General features: G+C 38.4%; 1 long non-coding RNA gene across 1 annotated transcript; it reads right to left on the reverse strand.

Annotated features, from left to right (window-relative positions):
• Positions 1 to 1207: 1207 nt before the first annotated feature.
• LOC115072763 lies at positions 1208 to 12905 on the reverse strand. Its single transcript, XR_003851776.1, has 3 exons — positions 12804 to 12905; positions 4002 to 4145; positions 1208 to 1766 (listed from the first exon to the last, which is right to left on the reverse strand). It is a non-coding gene; the product is annotated as an uncharacterized LOC115072763 (long non-coding RNA).
• Positions 12906 to 16780: the final 3875 nt, after the last annotated feature.

Raw genomic sequence — 16780 nt, forward strand, 5'->3', positions numbered from 1 at the left:
ATTCTCTTTAATACAGAAGAGGGTGTAAACACATGTGTTTAACCCCAGCACTCAGGGGTAGGGAACTGGGGGTGAATCTCTCTGAGATGGAGGCCAACCTGATCTACACAGAGTTCCTGGTCGGCTGGGGCTACAGGGAAACCCTGTCTATAAACAAATAGCAAAACAAAAATAATTACATTGAATTAAATTAGACAGAATAAACTTTTTAAATGACACACATAAAACTACTAATCACAATGGAATCATCAATGGTATCATGGACACCCTCTTCTGACCTCTGTGGCATTGCACAACACGGTGCACTCATATACTTGCAGGCAATACACTCATACACATAAAATAAAAATAATAAATGAAAAATTAAAAAATATTCCAAGTGTTACATTGAATTAGACAGAATAGACTTTTTAAATGACACACATAAAACTACTAATCACAATGGAATCATCAATGGTATCATTTAATGACAAAGTAAACAAAATAAAGATAAAAGCAGCATTAGGACAACATGAAAATGATATTTTGTAAAGATGCAGGGAAACTCCAAAAGAAATGCTTCCATCTCCTAGCTGGGCAGGTAGCATAACGCACTCACCACAGGTGGCCAGTCCTATCACCGTGGCCGCCCGTAAAACCAGGGCAACACTGGTCTGTCTCAGTGCAGTCCGATGCCACTCTGGACTCTCAGGGTAATCTGTAATGATTAGATTTTCTTCTGAAACACTTAAACATTTTAAATGAACTTATAAATGTATCATAAAATGGGAAATTCTGAGGGTACACTGTATCTTAAGATGGGAAAAGGAGCTTATAGTTTGTTAAGAAATGAAGTGCACTGGACAGGGTGGCTCATTTCTGAAATCTCAGCACTCAGGCGTCTAAGGCAGGAGGACCTGCTATGTGTTCCTGGCCGTTCGGGGTTACAGAGTGAGACCCTGTTTCCAAACAACAACCAAAAAGTCCCCAACCAAAATTACCCAAGATAAACTTATCTTGGAAAAATGGAATTGTTGATTCTGAGGTCAATATGTTTTATTTACTAATTTTAAATATTCTTATGTTTACAATTTTGCTTCCAAACCATAATTCACAGAATAAAAAGGACTGTTTAGTTAATCAAACACAACTTCCCATAAAAATTGTCATTTACCTTCCATTTCGACTGCCTTACTCAGACATTACCCCATAGGATTGAGTCCCAGAAAGAAAACATGTCAATAATGTCAAAAGAATTTATTGAAGGTAAGAACCATTGTCTGAGGCACTACATGAGCAAAACTAATTTTAGTCATTCTCAAATATTTAAGATCAAACACATTTATACTGATTCATGAAACAAAACTCAGTTGTTAACCTATATAATTACATATTTTACTTTAATAAACATTATAACATCCTCATAATCTTCAACTCATGAAAAATCTGACTCATTACATTCAATTTAACCTTCTGTATAAATATATTTGCTTATGCCAAAAACTAGGCTGAGTGTGAGGGTTGCAGATATAATTATACAGTCTAGTGTGTAGATCAATGTAAATAGATCATTCAAACACAAAGTAACATTGTTCTTAATACTAGGCTCTAGTTAACTTGTTAAATATTAACATTAAAGACAATTAAAATTCCCCCCCCAAAATTCTAGGAATAAAGTGTGCAATCTATGGGGATGGTCACTTCCTACAGTTGTATATCCACTTGTTCTGGAAGTGGTTGCAGTGTTTCCTGGGCTTCTGCATGGTTGATCTTTCTGCGTGTTGCACCTGTCCAACCAACCCATAAACAGAAAAATCCATTTTTTAATGAGAAGGAAATAGAGACATCATTTTAAAAAAATCAAAAAAACAAAACAGTACATATTAAAACGGTGGGACTGAGAGAGATAAAGCAACCACAAAGGATATGGGGGGGAGGAGAGGGGGTTTTGAGTTTTAAATACAAATCTTCTATTAGCACAGCTTTAGATGTGCAGAAAAGTTGCTGAATGCTCTCAGGTACGCAACACTCAGTTTTTCCAATGATCATCTTTTTTTTTTTTTTTTTTTTTTTTTCTTTCTTTCCTTATGGAGAGATAGACAAACACGGAGAGAAAGAAAAGAAAAAAGAAATAAAAGGAAGGAAAAGAACCCATTATTACCACCTTATGACACATTTTCCAAAGCTCACGAGTCAATATTGATACGTTTCTCTTGATTTAACTCTACACTGTATTCGGATTTCACGTCTTTCCTGTATCTGAGGATCCCACTCCCTATAACACGATGCTAAATTCCTCACCTTTCTTTAGCACATTCTTGGCTATGACAGTTTCATAGACCGTCCTCGTTTTTGATGATTTTTAAAGTTTTGAAATACGTCGATAAGATTTAATAAAATGCTCCCAATTTGGGGTAGTCACGTATTTTTTCTCTCGGTTATTCTTGGGTTACAGAATTTTGGAGGACAGCAAAAGTGAAATGCCATTCTCATTACATCCTCTAGAGGGCGCACATCACCCGAACACGTTATCGTCCTTAACTAGGTGACTTTGCCAAGATAGTGTCTGTCAGGTTTATTTACCAAGTAGTTCCTCTTTAGCCCGTTTCCTTACTGTCCTCCCTGGAAGGAAGCAAGTGTGTGCAGTCCACATGAGTTGAGGAGTTGACCAGTTCTTTGGGGATTATCTGCACACATGATTTAAAATTCTCCTGTAGGGAATGTTTATCAATTTCCCATGGACTAAACACTCATTTATTCAGCACAGATTCATATATCTGATATTTTGTTCTAGCTCTGGTCATGGGGAATTGTTTCCCTTAGCTCCATGAATTTTTACTGATATCTCTAATTCTAAAGTATGTCATTCTGGCTGCCTCTCTGCCACCCTCCTCTAGAAAAGTAAGAGACAGTCAAGGCTATTACCATCCTCATGCCAGTACTCAGCTGTTCCATCCTAACATCCTTATTTCATGGTTTCAGAATTGCTTCCCTGTATCTCTCCATGAGTTATTTAGTTAATTACAGTGCGACACACAGTTCCATCTGTCTAGCCTTACAGGCTCCACTCATTTCCTAAGGAATCTAAATCCAGAATTGTATGGCCCAACCTGTCAGTGAGACTGTTTCAGACATTTATAAGATGGTTAAAATCTTTTATCATTTTTTGAATTCCACCGTGGCATTCCTCAGCCTCCACAGTGATCTTTAATAGTTTAATACTTACATGCATTAAGGATCACTTTGTTGTTGTCATTTAGTTTAGTTTAGTTTTTAGTTTAGTTTAGTTTAGTTTACTTTGTTTCGAGACAAGTTCTCCCTGTAGCCCCAGCTGGTCTGGAACTCCCTATATAGATGAGGCTAGCCTCAATCTCACCAGAGATCCACCTGCCTCTGTCTCCCAAATGGTGAGTGCTGGAAGTAAAGGTGTGCATCACTGTGCCTGGCTGTTTTATTTTATTTTTTAAGGATCACTTATTGTAATATAGAAATCTGAGTTTTTTCAAAAGCATTATGTCATGAATCCACAATTAAGATATTACATACTTTTTTTTTTTATAGGATCTCATTGTATACAGTTTCAGACCACCTCACCTAGCCAGTCCATGTTTTATTCATTCTATCAGAAAAGAAAGAAATTAGACTCACAGTTAATCAAGTTCTGAAGTTCATCAAGTTCATGAACTTTCATGCAGCAAGTGCTGACAAAAGTTACATAAATTCTAGTTTTTTAAATGGAATTATAATTTTTATTTTATATGTATGAGTGTTATGCCTGTATGTGCGTAAGTAAACCTGTGTCATGCAGTGCCTGAAAAAGTCAAAAGAGGATGTTGGATTCCCTGAAACTAAAGCTATGTTACAGATGGTTGTTAGCTGCCATGTAGGTGCTGGGAACTGATCCTGTGTCCTCTGCAAGAGCAGCCAGTGCTCTTAATCACTGAGTCATCTCTCTAGCCTTCTCTCCAGCCCATCAACCCTAATAATTCTTGGCAACCTACCAGTTCTGCAGTTTGCCTTACCCAGATGTTGTATAAAAGGAATCACGCAGTGTACAGCTCCTTCAGACTGGCTTCTTTCAATATGCAATGTGCCTTGAACAGTTATCCCTGTCTCTTCATGAGTTGTTCAGCATCTATTGCGCCACATCTTAGCTGCTTCCGATCCTGGGAATTTATGAAAATAAAGCTTCTGTAAACACACATGAAAGCTTTTATAAGGCTTGGGATTTTGAAATCAGAAGGGTGATTTCAGGTGATTTCAGTCATATCATAGACTATTTAGCTTTATACAAAGCTGTAAAACTGTCTTTCAGAATGGTTATGCCTTTCTGCATGCTTCCCATCAACAGGAGAGTTCTGTTGTTCCCTACTGCATCAGCACTTAGTACTGAGAACTTTATTAATTTTACTGGGCATTCTCATGGGCATCTGCTGGTATCTCTGTGTTGCTTATATTTGCATTTCCCTAATGATAAATGATGTTGAGTAACTGCTTATGTGTTAATTTTCCACCAATACATCTTCTTGGGGAAGTGTCTTTTGAATCTTAGGCTCAGTTTGTAATGGATTGCCTTTCCTTACTATGGAGTGTTAAAAGTTTTTGGAACATTTGAGTACACATTGGTTTATCAGACATGTGTTTTGCAAATATGAGCTACCAGTTTGCAAGATGTGTTTTCATGTCTTTAAACTATCTTTTGGCCAGGTAGGTGTAATGCCTTTAATTGCAGCACTCAGGGGGCCGAGGCAAGCAGATCTATGTGAGATCGAGGCCAGCCTGGTCTCCAGAGTGAGTCCCAAGGTAACTGAGCTATAGAAAGATCCTGTTTCAAAAAACCCAAAGGCCCAGACTGTGAAATGGTTTTGCCTGGGCTATGAACTGTGTAGTAGTGAAGAAAATCAGCTGAGCAAAAATGATGAGCCAGGCAAGCAAGGACGTGTTTATTCCTTTTGTTCTTGACTGTGGGTGTGATGTGACCAGCTGCCTGTGTTCCTGCCTTGATTTCCCCAAAATGATGGATTATAACTTGAAATTGTCAGCTGAATAAACCATTTCTTTAAAAAAACAGAAGGAACAAACAATATCAACAGCCACGAAACCACTGTCTTTTGCTCAGCAGAAGTTTTTAATTGAACTAAGCCGAGATTTTTCATTCATATCATGAACTGAATTTAAGGCGTTGTGTGTAAAAACTCTCTACTAAGTCAAGGTCATATAGATCATCAGCTGTATTTGCTTTTAAAAGTTTTATAATTATGCATTTTTACATTTATTCTTTGATTTTTAGAAAAGAGGATGAAGTCAAGAATGGTGGTGAACACCTTTAATCCCAGCGCTAGGGAGTTCCAGGGCTACATGGTGTGACCCAGTCTCAAAAAGAAGGGAGAGAGGGAGGGAGGGAGGGAGGGAGGAAAAGAAGGAGGAAGGGGAAAGGATAAAAAATAAGCGTTTATACAATTGGATATCAACAAGTCAAGAGGAGTTGAGGAGATGGCTCAGTCAGTAAAGATACTTTCTACCAAAGTGTGAGGACCTAAGTTCGAATCCCCAGCACCCAAATAAAAAGCCTTCGTTGCTACACAGACCTGTAGCCCCAGTGTTGGGGGTGGGTGGCAGACAGCAGGATCCATGGGGCTTATTGGCTGACACCCTAGACAAAGGGGGGTGGATGAAGAAGAAAAGGGAGTCATCCAGGGGTTAAGCCAGGCTTTTACAGGAGCAAGGACGTTTCTGTTCCAAAAGTGGAGAAAACTAGTGCATGAAATATTTAAACAGAGGACACGCTGGGTGGCAGACACCTGTAATCCCAGGATAGGAGCCTGAGGCAAAAGCATGCAGGGTTCAAAGCAACGTGGGCTGCATGGCAAGACCCTGTCTCAAAAAACAAAAATTTTAAAGAGTAAATAGAATGATTGTGCTGCACCTTGAATTCCAGACATATTTGGTTCCATTAGCCAAGTGCTGTTCTCAGATTTCTCAGTTATTTATACATCAAAGAAAGTCAAACTGGAGACGCGACCGCAGCCAACTCCTTGCCAGTGACATCATTTCCTCTCACCAGTGGCGATGGTATTTCTTAGACATATTGGAAAGGTTGCAGTTTATCAAGACTTATCATCTACTTCCTGAGCCTTCCTGATCTGTTTGAAATTTGCCCAAGCCTTAATCATTTGGACTAGCATGCACATAAATGTAACCCACCATCTTGAGAGCCTGGAATTGTAGCAGAGGAATTATGGAAAAGAGACTTGAATCAAAGGCGACCCTTCAACAGTCTCCTTACTTTTAGAGATTATTCTTCAAGAGGTTAGAAAGGATAGGAAACAGAGCTTAGAGCAGCCAGATAAAGATATGTCACTAAATAAGGCAGTGATAGTGGAGTGACATAATCTATAGTCTACAGGAATTAAGAGAGCAAGGTAAAAAGTTAAGGTGGACCTGAAGAGCCTTCACTAACTGTGAGCATTCATACCCTTGGAGCCACTGTTTGAGTATTGGGCCTATCTGTGGAAATACCCGAGACAGCTTCCTTTCATTGTGACTTGACTTTACCTAACAGAATACCTGACAGTGTTTTAATATCTTGTGTTGAGGGGCTGGAGAGATGGTTCCGTGGTTAAGAGCACTGGCTGCTCTTGCAGGGGACTGGCATTCAGTTCCCAGCACCCACATAGTTACTAACAACCATCTGCAACTCCAGTTCCAGGGAATCCAACTCCTTCTGGCCTCTGTGGGCACTGCACAACATGAGTGCACTTACATACATGCAGGCACAACACTCATACACATAAATTAAAAATGAATAAATAATAAAATTTAAATCTCTTGTGTTGAACAAATGCATAGATGTGTGCAGTTGAGAAAGCTCACTTGATGGCAAGTGCAGTTCATTTACACAATTGCACATAATGTAATTGGAGTCAGGAAACAGAAATGATGGAAGAGATACTCGACTATGTGGAAATCATGAAAATAAATTTGTGTGATTTTCTTTATAGTACTTATTTAAATAGGAATTGTAATTAAAATATTATTGGCTGCTTAAAATATTATAGGAACAGATGTTATTTCATTTAATCATTCAAACCATTCGAAGTGAAATTATCTCCACTCTTAAAGATTATAAAATAATGAAAGAGGGAGAAAAGAAAGGAGCTTAATGCTACACTAGAGCCAGAATTCAGACGTATGCAAGCTGACTCCCCAACCTGGATTCTTAAACACATAGCTCTATCCCCCCCTAGCAAAATGCACACACACATAGACACGTACACACACACACACACACACACACACACACACACACACGCATGCCTTGTAGAAAGTGTTTTATACCAACTGAACATCTTAACTTGATCCCATGAGAACTTTTCAGTAGATACTCAAGTGTGAACTAACATCATTTTAATTGCTCGTATCTCAATGTGAATCTAGCTCCTTTATCAATAATACCCTCCAAGTTGCTCAATACTACAGAATTAACATTTTGATAAGTAATCAAAATTAGCATTAGGAACTTTAGTCTCCCAAATCAAAAGAGCAGAGTGAAGCAGCCTGTGGACCGACAGGACTATGAAACTATGCAGAGGCTGAGCCAGGAGTTCAAAGACAAGCAACCTGTCTAAAAGTGATTTTCCACGAATGTCAGCAAAGGCAATGAAGGAAAATGGACAGATTTAAAAATAATCAAATGTTGAAATGTAAAATTTGCACGCACAATCACAAAACATGGGAAATACTTACAATGCTTATGTAGACCAAAGAATTATAATCCTGATTCACAAGAGTCTTTTGGCTCAGTTCTTAGGGTTTATTTTTGTTTGTTTCTTTGTTTGTTTTGTTTTTCTTTTGGTATTTTGAGACAGACAGGGAAACCCTATCACCCAGCTGGAACTTGCTATGCTATGTAGACCAGACTGGCCTTAATCTTACAGAGATCCACCTGCCTCTGCCTCCCAAGTGCTGGGATTAAAAATGTTCAGTATCCTTTTTTCTTAAAGATAAAACAGAAATACAGAGACGGAAAAAAAGCAACCAAATTATGAAGAAACATACATTGTTAATAACCATCTGAAAAATACACCTGTTGAGGTATAATTGACGTAAAATACATACTTTACTCTGGTCTGTCTCACTCTCTCCATACACATATATGTACACATCCCCGAACCATCCCCACAGTTAAAATACAAAACATGCCCATCATCTTCAAGCTTGCTCTTTCCCTTCTTAATCCTCCCAAATGTCTATTCCATCACTTAGCTGTTTTCCATCACTAGAGTCATTTGAATTTTCTGGAATTTTGAATAAACTGAATCATAAATATGCCTTCTTTTCTGTGATACCTTTCACTTACTATAACATACTATATATATATACCATACTTAAAAATATAATATAATATACAATATAATATAATTAATATAATATAATATGATATAATATATAATATACTATACTTAAAAACGTACTCATGGTATTTTATATGTCAGATGTCTTTTCATCACTGAGCAGTAGTGTTCTGAATAAGTATACTGTAATTTCATCTTTGAGATGAGGTATTTTTATGTAGTCCTGGGTGGCCTGGAACTTGCTATGTATGCCTGGCTAGCCTCAAACTCACTATGTAGCCCAGGCTGGATTCAAACTTGTAGCAAACCTCCTGCCTCTGCTTCCCAAGTGCTGGGATGATGTCCATGCACTGCTACACCTGGCTTATGACTTCTTTTAAGTATTGACTTGTTAGTAGACATCTACGTTATTTCCAGTTCTGAGGATTTCAGTAAAAATGTGAACATTTCTTTCTTTTCTTTTTTTCTTTTTGGCAGCATCTTTGAGGGCTGTACAAGCATGCACAAACTCATATCCATCAGCAGTCACCCATTCCTCTTCTCCATCCCTCTCTCACCCTCTGGGAGCCCTGGACCACCAAGATTTGCTTATGCTGCACATTCTGAGTAAATAACATTATATAAGCTGGGCATGGTGGCACATGCCTGTAATCCCAGTACTCTGTTGTGGGCTTTCCTCAGGCCAGCTGTGAAGACCCTAACCTGGATCAGGTCCCCTTTAATGCAGGAGCGGGCAGGGGCAGGCCTTATATTTCCCTTTTCTCCGTCCCCAAGTCCCTTTAGTTAGCATATCGTATTCTGATTGGTCCACGCCATGCAGTCTGTCAGCAGTCACTCGGGCAGGGGCAGGCCTTATATTTCCCTTTTCTCTGTCCCCAAGTCCCTTTAGTTAGCATATCGTATTCTGATTGGTCCATGCCATGCAGTCTGTCAGCAGTCACTGGGCTTGGGAGCAGGGTACGGAGGCATGGGCTCCTTTTGGCGGGCTATTTGCAGACCAAGAAGTGAAGTGAATTCTCGCTGAATCCCAGGGCTCTGAGTCCGCGCCATCTTTGGAGGCCTCCTGCTACAGTACTCAGTATGTGGAAGCAGGAGAATCAGAAATCCAAGACTAGCCTGAGCTATATGAGGCCCAACTAAAAGAATGAAAGACAAAATCAAGATATCATGTCTTGTTACTGGTTTTGTTGACACGGTGCATCACTTCTTCTATGGTCAAACAGTGAGACGGTTTCCAAAGATGCTGTTCGACTTTCTATCCCTCAACATGGGCATTCCAGCAGCTGTGGATCATTGCCAGCACTGGGTGTCAGACATCTTTCTAATTTTGAACATGGTGTCTCATCTGGTTTTAATTTCATTTACTAATGCTAAGTGAATCATTACTAATGATGGTTCATCTTTTGTGGATTTATTTACTATGGACACATCATTTTTTGTGATGTGCCTATTCAAAATTTGTCTCTTTTCTAGCTGCTTCATTATTACTGAGCAGTGCATGATGTGTGTGTGTGTGTGTGTGTGTGTGTGTGTGTGTGTGCGTGTGTACTTCAAGTCATTTAAGAGATGCACGATTTTCAAGTTCACTTTTTTTCGCTGCTTTTTCCTTGGTACTGTAGATTGAACCTAGAGCCCTGTGCATGCTAGGCCAGTGCTCCAACCACTGATCTCCATTCCCACCCCTCTTTATTGGACCCCCCTTCTCTTTTTGTGTCACCTTGGCTGACCCAGAACTCATGACATAAACCAGACTGACTCTGAACTTGTGGCAATCCTCTTCCCCGTCCCTCTTGAGTCCTGAGAGTCTACGCAGGAAGCACCACACTGGCTTTTTGGGGACTTGTGGGGGTTTTTTGTAATTTTTTTTCATTTTTTTATTGTTTGGTTTTGAGATAGTATCTCACTATATTGCCCAGGCTGGCTTGGAGACCTCGTGGTTCTCCTGCCTCAGCCTCCTGAGAATCTGAGAGCACAAGCCTGCATGACCAGACTAGGCCCAGCTTTCATTTAAATTTGTAAGAGCATCTTTCACAGAACAGTTAGTTCTTAATTTTGATGAAGGCCAATTTGTAACAGTTTTTCTTTTGTATATAGTGGATTTAATGTTGAATCTAAAAAGAATCTCAGGCAAAGTTCACAACAATTTTATCGTATGCTGTCTTTTTCAGATATGATGTTTTAGATTTTATTGTTTATGATCCACTTTAGTTTTATTTTGTGATAGCAGCTCATCAGGCTAATATCTATATATGATGAAATTTATGAATGAAATTTTTATATGGATCTTATTCCATGCATACTTGCTAAATTCATTTATTTGTTGTTGCCCAAAAATATTTTCTTTGGTGATTTTGGACTATGATTTCTCCCCTTTTCTTAGTTTACTGAGGTTGCTACATCTAGTACAATGCTTAGTAGAAACCATGTTGACAGACGTCCTTACTTCTTCATGATCTTAAGGAGAAATCACTCAACCTTTCACAGCTATGCATGCAGGATATCTGGTGAAGGACTTTCATAGATGCTTAGACTGAAGATATCTCTCTCTAGTCCTAATTTGCTGTGGAGTTTTATAAAAGAAAAAACAATAGATGTGAAGGCCAGGATTGGTGGCTCACACCTTTAATGTCACCTTTTTGTGTCACCTCATGACATAGACTAGGCTGACTCTGAACTTCTCTCGATCCTCTTCCTGTCCCTCTTGCTTCCTGAGATCTCAACACTTGGGAGGCAGAGACAGGCAGATCTCTATGTGAGTTCCAGACAGGCAGGGTCTATACAGCAAGTTCTAGGCCAGCCAGGGCTACATAGTGAGACTCTGTCTCAAAAAAATGTTAGGTTTGGTCAAATGCTGTTTTCTGCATCTGTTGAAAAGATCATCGCTCTTCCTTTCTTTTTTTCTTTCTTTCTTTTTGCTCTTTTTAGTCTTGAGGTCGATGAATCACATTGATAATTTCCTAGTGAAATGGATCAAGATTATTAATTTTTTATTTTTATATTTTAATTTTTTTAACAGAGCATGGAGTGGGGGTTTATTCACAGAAGAGTGGGCGCCCCACATTTACAGCTGCACTGTAAAGTCCACACTCAAATACAGATCCTGTGACCTCCCAACAGCCGCACAAAATGGTGAGAGAGGTGCCTCTTGGTGTTCTCGGCTTGTATATCCTTTGTCCCACCCCCTAAGGTGGACTGATTGGGTGGGAGGGGTAACTGACTCCCCCCTTGACTCCTTGATGAACGTGGTAAGGAGGTCACACTGATAAATTTTTAAAGGTTAGAGCACCTTTCACTCTTGCATAAATTCCATTTGGCCATGGCCCGTTATCGCTACATATATCTATGTTTAGATGTATATTCAATTTTATGAGAATTTTGCATCTATGTTCATAAAGAACAATAATCTTTACAACTTTTCTCTTATGATGTCTGATTTGCTATTAGAGTGATTAATGCTGGATTCAAAGAAGTATTCCCTCCTTTTCAGTTTTCTAAAAGAATGGGATTATTTCTTTTTTAGATGTTAGGTTAAGTTCTCAGTAAAGCTATAGGGCTGAAGTTTGAGTGGGAAGTTTTTACTACTCTTCAATTTTATTACACAGATGTTGGTTTACCTAGGCTCTCTGAGAGACAAGCCTTTGGCGTTCCTTTCATTTTTTCTGATTTATGGGCGTTTAGAAGTGTTGCTACTTCCCAGTATTTGGAGATTTCTCAGATATTTTTCAATTATTCATTTCACATTTATCTGCTTTTGGTCTAATAGCATGTGTTAGCTTTTTATTGCTTGACTAATGTTATATATGTTTACCCTTGTCCTGTTTTAAGGTCTATAACAATGTCGGTCTTGTTAAACATTCTGTATGCACTGAAAAGAATGTGTCCTGTAATTGTTGAGCAGAGTGTTCTAGAAACAACCATGAGTATAAACAACAAGTTGGTAGGAAACATTTGTAAATTACACATTTGACAAAGGACTTTTAAATTTAGAATACATAATGAACACTCACAACTCAATAAGAAATTAATGAACTCTAGTTATAATATAGAAATTATATGAAGGAGACATTTTCTAAAGAAGGTATAGAAATAGCTAGTAAGAACAGAAGAACTATTTGGACTCTACTTACTAATAAAGGCATGAGGAGCAAAGCAGTAAGCTCCTGCATTCTGGCCAGCAAACTCTAGCTGTCTGAGTTTATCTGATCTCCAGGTTCCTATTGTGAGGGGCACAGCTATGACGGGCTCTGTGATAGTTTGAATGTATAATATCCCTAAAGGCTCCTGTGTTTGAACAGTTGATCCCCAGTTAGTGTCATTGTTTGTGGAGGCTGTAGAAACTTCTGGACATGGAACCTAGGTGGGAGTTGGGTTGACCACAAGATAGGACTTGAGAATTCTAGACTAGCTCTGCTTCCTGCCCAAGCCCTGTTTTCTGATCAGCCTGTACATGAGTATGCAGTCTATACTCACTGCTGCCACAGACAAGAGCTCATTCCAAGGTAGCTGTTCTTCCTTGCCACAGTGAAGTGGAACCTTGAGCCAAAATAAATGCCATCTCTCTTGCTTCTTTCTGGTGTTTTGTCACAACAGTGAAAAAAATAACAGATTCTGTTTGGGGTCTTCCCACCACACAGCTGCTAGAATACATTACAACTACATACATCTCGGTGATTACAGGAAATGCATTATTTATTTTCCATTTCTCAGAGATTACTGTCCTGCATTGCCAGGTCTAGTGTTGCTGAGAGCTACTTTTTCATATATGGAATAGTTGGGCGGTTTGTTTTTGTTTGTTTGTTTGTTTGTTTTTTAAGATAGAAAGTGAAGCCTATTGTTCCATTTGGGCTGAGAATGGCATCTGATTTACATTTTAAATACCAGACAATACTATTACTGTGAACAAATAAAAAAGGATATAAACATATATTTGAAGCTAGTCAAGCACGGGGGCACATCTCTTTAATCCCAGCATGAAGGAGACTGAGGCAGAGGCAGGTAGAAACCAGCCATTAGACGATCAGTTTACATTATTTTTCTGAGTGAGCAAATATAAATTATTTACCCATGTTTCTTGTTCATTGTCAATAATCCTGAATGACCTTAAGAAAGATAATGATGTGGTCTTCTAAAGCAATGCGAGTTCCCAAACCCAAAGCATGGGTTTCTAGAAGGTTCTAGATTGTTATGGAAAGGAAGCCCTACTCAGAGAACCAAGCCCAGTTTCTGTGAAAGGGAAGATAGCATCTCATATGTCATCTGATACCATTTCTACTTGATCACTAGAGATAGCAGGGCTCTGCAGGACTTGGTCGATGCCCCTGACCACATAGTCAGAAAGTGTCTTTTTTTTTTTTTTTTTTTTTTTTTTTTTTTTTTTTTTTCAAAAACTCTAATAACAAACAAAACAACACTCAATATAACCGAGAACAAACTAAGTTTCTAATGCTAAAACATTTTGAGAATCATTTTAAAATCATCATAACTTCCATGTTAATAATCCGTTAATGTAAAATTTTGATTTGATGACCTTGCTATGCTTTAGAAAGTGATACATGGCAATATATATTAAAACAATGTAGGAATAATCAGAGTTTTAACAAGAGTTTTTGCAGCTAATGAATTACATAGCTGTAAATTCTAGAATTTGAATGTATAAGATGATTAATGAGTCAGACTTACCAACTTGGAGTGGAAATCATCCATATAAACATTATTCTGAAACTGCCACGCAACTTTCTTTTTAAATTTTTATTTATTTGCATTTTATGTGTATGAGTGTATTGCCTGCATGTATGCAAGTGCACCCATGTCATGCAATGCCCACAGAGGTCAAAAGAGGGTGTTGGATTCCCTGGAACTGGAGTTACAGATAGTTGCCAGCTGTCATGTGGATACTGGGAACTGATCTCAGGTCTTTGCAAGAGCAGCCAGTGTTCTTAACCACTGAGCCATCTCTCTAGCCACAGCAGCTTTCAAAAAGTGTAGATTCTTGGTCCCGACTTCAGGGTCTGATCTAACTGATTTGCGTTAGTATGTGGGAACAAATATTTTACACATTGAACCTCCCCAGATTAATATGTTTCATATCATAATTTGGGAGTACACTTATCCAAACTAACAACCCAATTTTGAAAATGGAAAATAAGAGAAAATAAGTCAGAATGTTAATTGCTTATTCAGATAATTGCCAATAAAGGAGAAAGTGGATCATACATGCTTGATTCTGCCCTACCATATTCTCCCAGCATGCAATTCTACTCTGCTAATTGATGCAGAGGTGACTGGAAAGGTTACCCTAGTAGCTTTATAAAATAAATAAGTTTTTAAATTTCGATTGATAACTTAAAAAAAACAAAACCCTCCTGTTTCATAATGCTTCAGTTTACCTAAGGGTAATGATCAGTACATTATTATTTTAATTTCCACATAGGAAGAAAAATTTCATTCATACAAACACATATCATGAGCATTTATTATGTGTCAGGATTTTTCTAGGCACTGTGACTATGTAGCTGTATGTTGAGTTGAGCTCAGCCCCTCAAAGCATATGTTGGATACTTTATCCCTGGTGCAGCGAAGTTGAATGTGGAGCCTAATTAGAGATGACTGCATCTCATCTGTATTGATGGATTCAAGCTGCTATGGCAGGAACAGGTTACTTACTGCCAGAGGGATCTTGCTATATGTGTCCCCTCCTCATTTTCCCTCCCTCTTGAATGTGCTCTCCTGTCCTTCTGCCTTCTGCCATTTGCCATCAGGTGACATAGTCAGAAGACCCTCACCAGAGGTCAGCACCATGCTGTTAGACTTCCCAGCTTCCAGAATCATCAGCCAAAGAAACTTTTATTGTTGATAAGTTACTTAGATTCAAGTATTCTGTTATAGAAACCTAAGACAAAATAAAAAGGCTGAGTTCTTGCCTTGAAGGAATTAGGTAAATGGCAGAGAGAAAAGGCTAGAAAGACCACACTGAGTACTCCAGTGAAGACATGATTAGACATGACCAGGACACAGGGTAACATGTTCAACCGGCTCCACCAAATCAGAGAGGAGGTATAAAAGGTACACTGAGGCAGAAACAAATAGCATGAACAATTTACCAAACAGAAAATAGTAGGCATATTATTTGATAGTAAATAATATTTTAAAATATAGTTCTTCAGAGTAAGTACGAAAACAAAGTACATGTGTGCAAGAATTAAAGAAGGAAAATAAAACTTTAACAAGAGTCATTATAAAGGCCTGCTGTGGTGGGCAGAATCGGGACCCCACCCCACTTCATGATGTCCACATGCTAATCCCCGGAACCTGAAAACACATTACCTTACATTGCAAGAGGATTTTGCAGAGGTGATTAAGCGTAAGGAGTTTAAGAGAAGCTGTCATGAATCATCTTCATGGAGCAAAGGTAATGGCACAAGGATGGCAGAAGAGGCGGACTCTGGACGGGATCTGAAGAACACAACATCCTATCTTTGTTACTGATACAGAGAAAAGTGACCAGGAGCCAAAAGATAAAGCAGTCACAGACACTGAGAACAGCCCTTAACTAACAGCACAAAACGAAGAGCTCCGTCTTAGGACCACACAGAACTGAGATGAGAAACAGAATAGAAAGAAGTGTGCATTTACTAATATCAAACTTTGTTTAGCAACTTTAAAATCTCATTTCACTTTTCCTTACTAAATTACCTTAATATGTGCAGGAGGGTTTATTACAGAAATGTTATCAGTACTCACAAAAGTGTATATACATGATATAGATGTGACATAAAATAAAACACTAAATCTCATAAAAATCTGGGGAGAAGAATTAAGTGATCTTTATCTGAAAAATAAAATACTTTTGAAAATAACACGCATAATTTTAGCTACATTTGCAGGTGTGCAGCAATTCTTAAACCAAGGGAAAATCAAGTGTTGAAAGCGTTGTGCAGTCATTATTTTTCCACATAATTCTATGTGGGAATTGTAGGACAATAACACGGCTATCTTATTTTGTGTCTCTGTTGATTTTCTGGTTTTGAATCATGAACTTGTCCACTCTGGTATTTTCCAATCTTCTGGTAACTTTACCTGTGACGTAAACATATATGAAATGTTATTTCATGGCTCTCTAAAATCTTGAGTGTTTTACAGGGCACTTTAGCCTAGAAACACACTTGCACTAAATTTATCATTAAACATTATAATCTGGCAGTCAGAATATCCTTGAAGTGGCGGGGACAGGCCGAGTGACAGGAGTTTAGGAGGTGGGTGGGAACCTATTTCTTAAGTGTCAGTTCATCACTGAATAATTTTGTTTCTATTGCTTTTAATGTTTGCTGCTTTCTTACAGAATCTCATAGCTGCAGTGATTCCAAAAATGAAAGTTTGGAGATTAAGAAGCATCCTGGTGAGAACATGTCAAAGTAAGATGCTTTAACACGCTCCTTAAATGGTTTTCA

The sequence above is a fragment of the Nannospalax galili genome, unplaced genomic scaffold (genome assembly GCF_000622305.1).
Source record: "Nannospalax galili isolate Female #2095 unplaced genomic scaffold, S.galili_v1.0 scaffold1763, whole genome shotgun sequence".
Taxonomy (NCBI): domain Eukaryota; kingdom Metazoa; phylum Chordata; class Mammalia; order Rodentia; family Spalacidae; genus Nannospalax; species Nannospalax galili.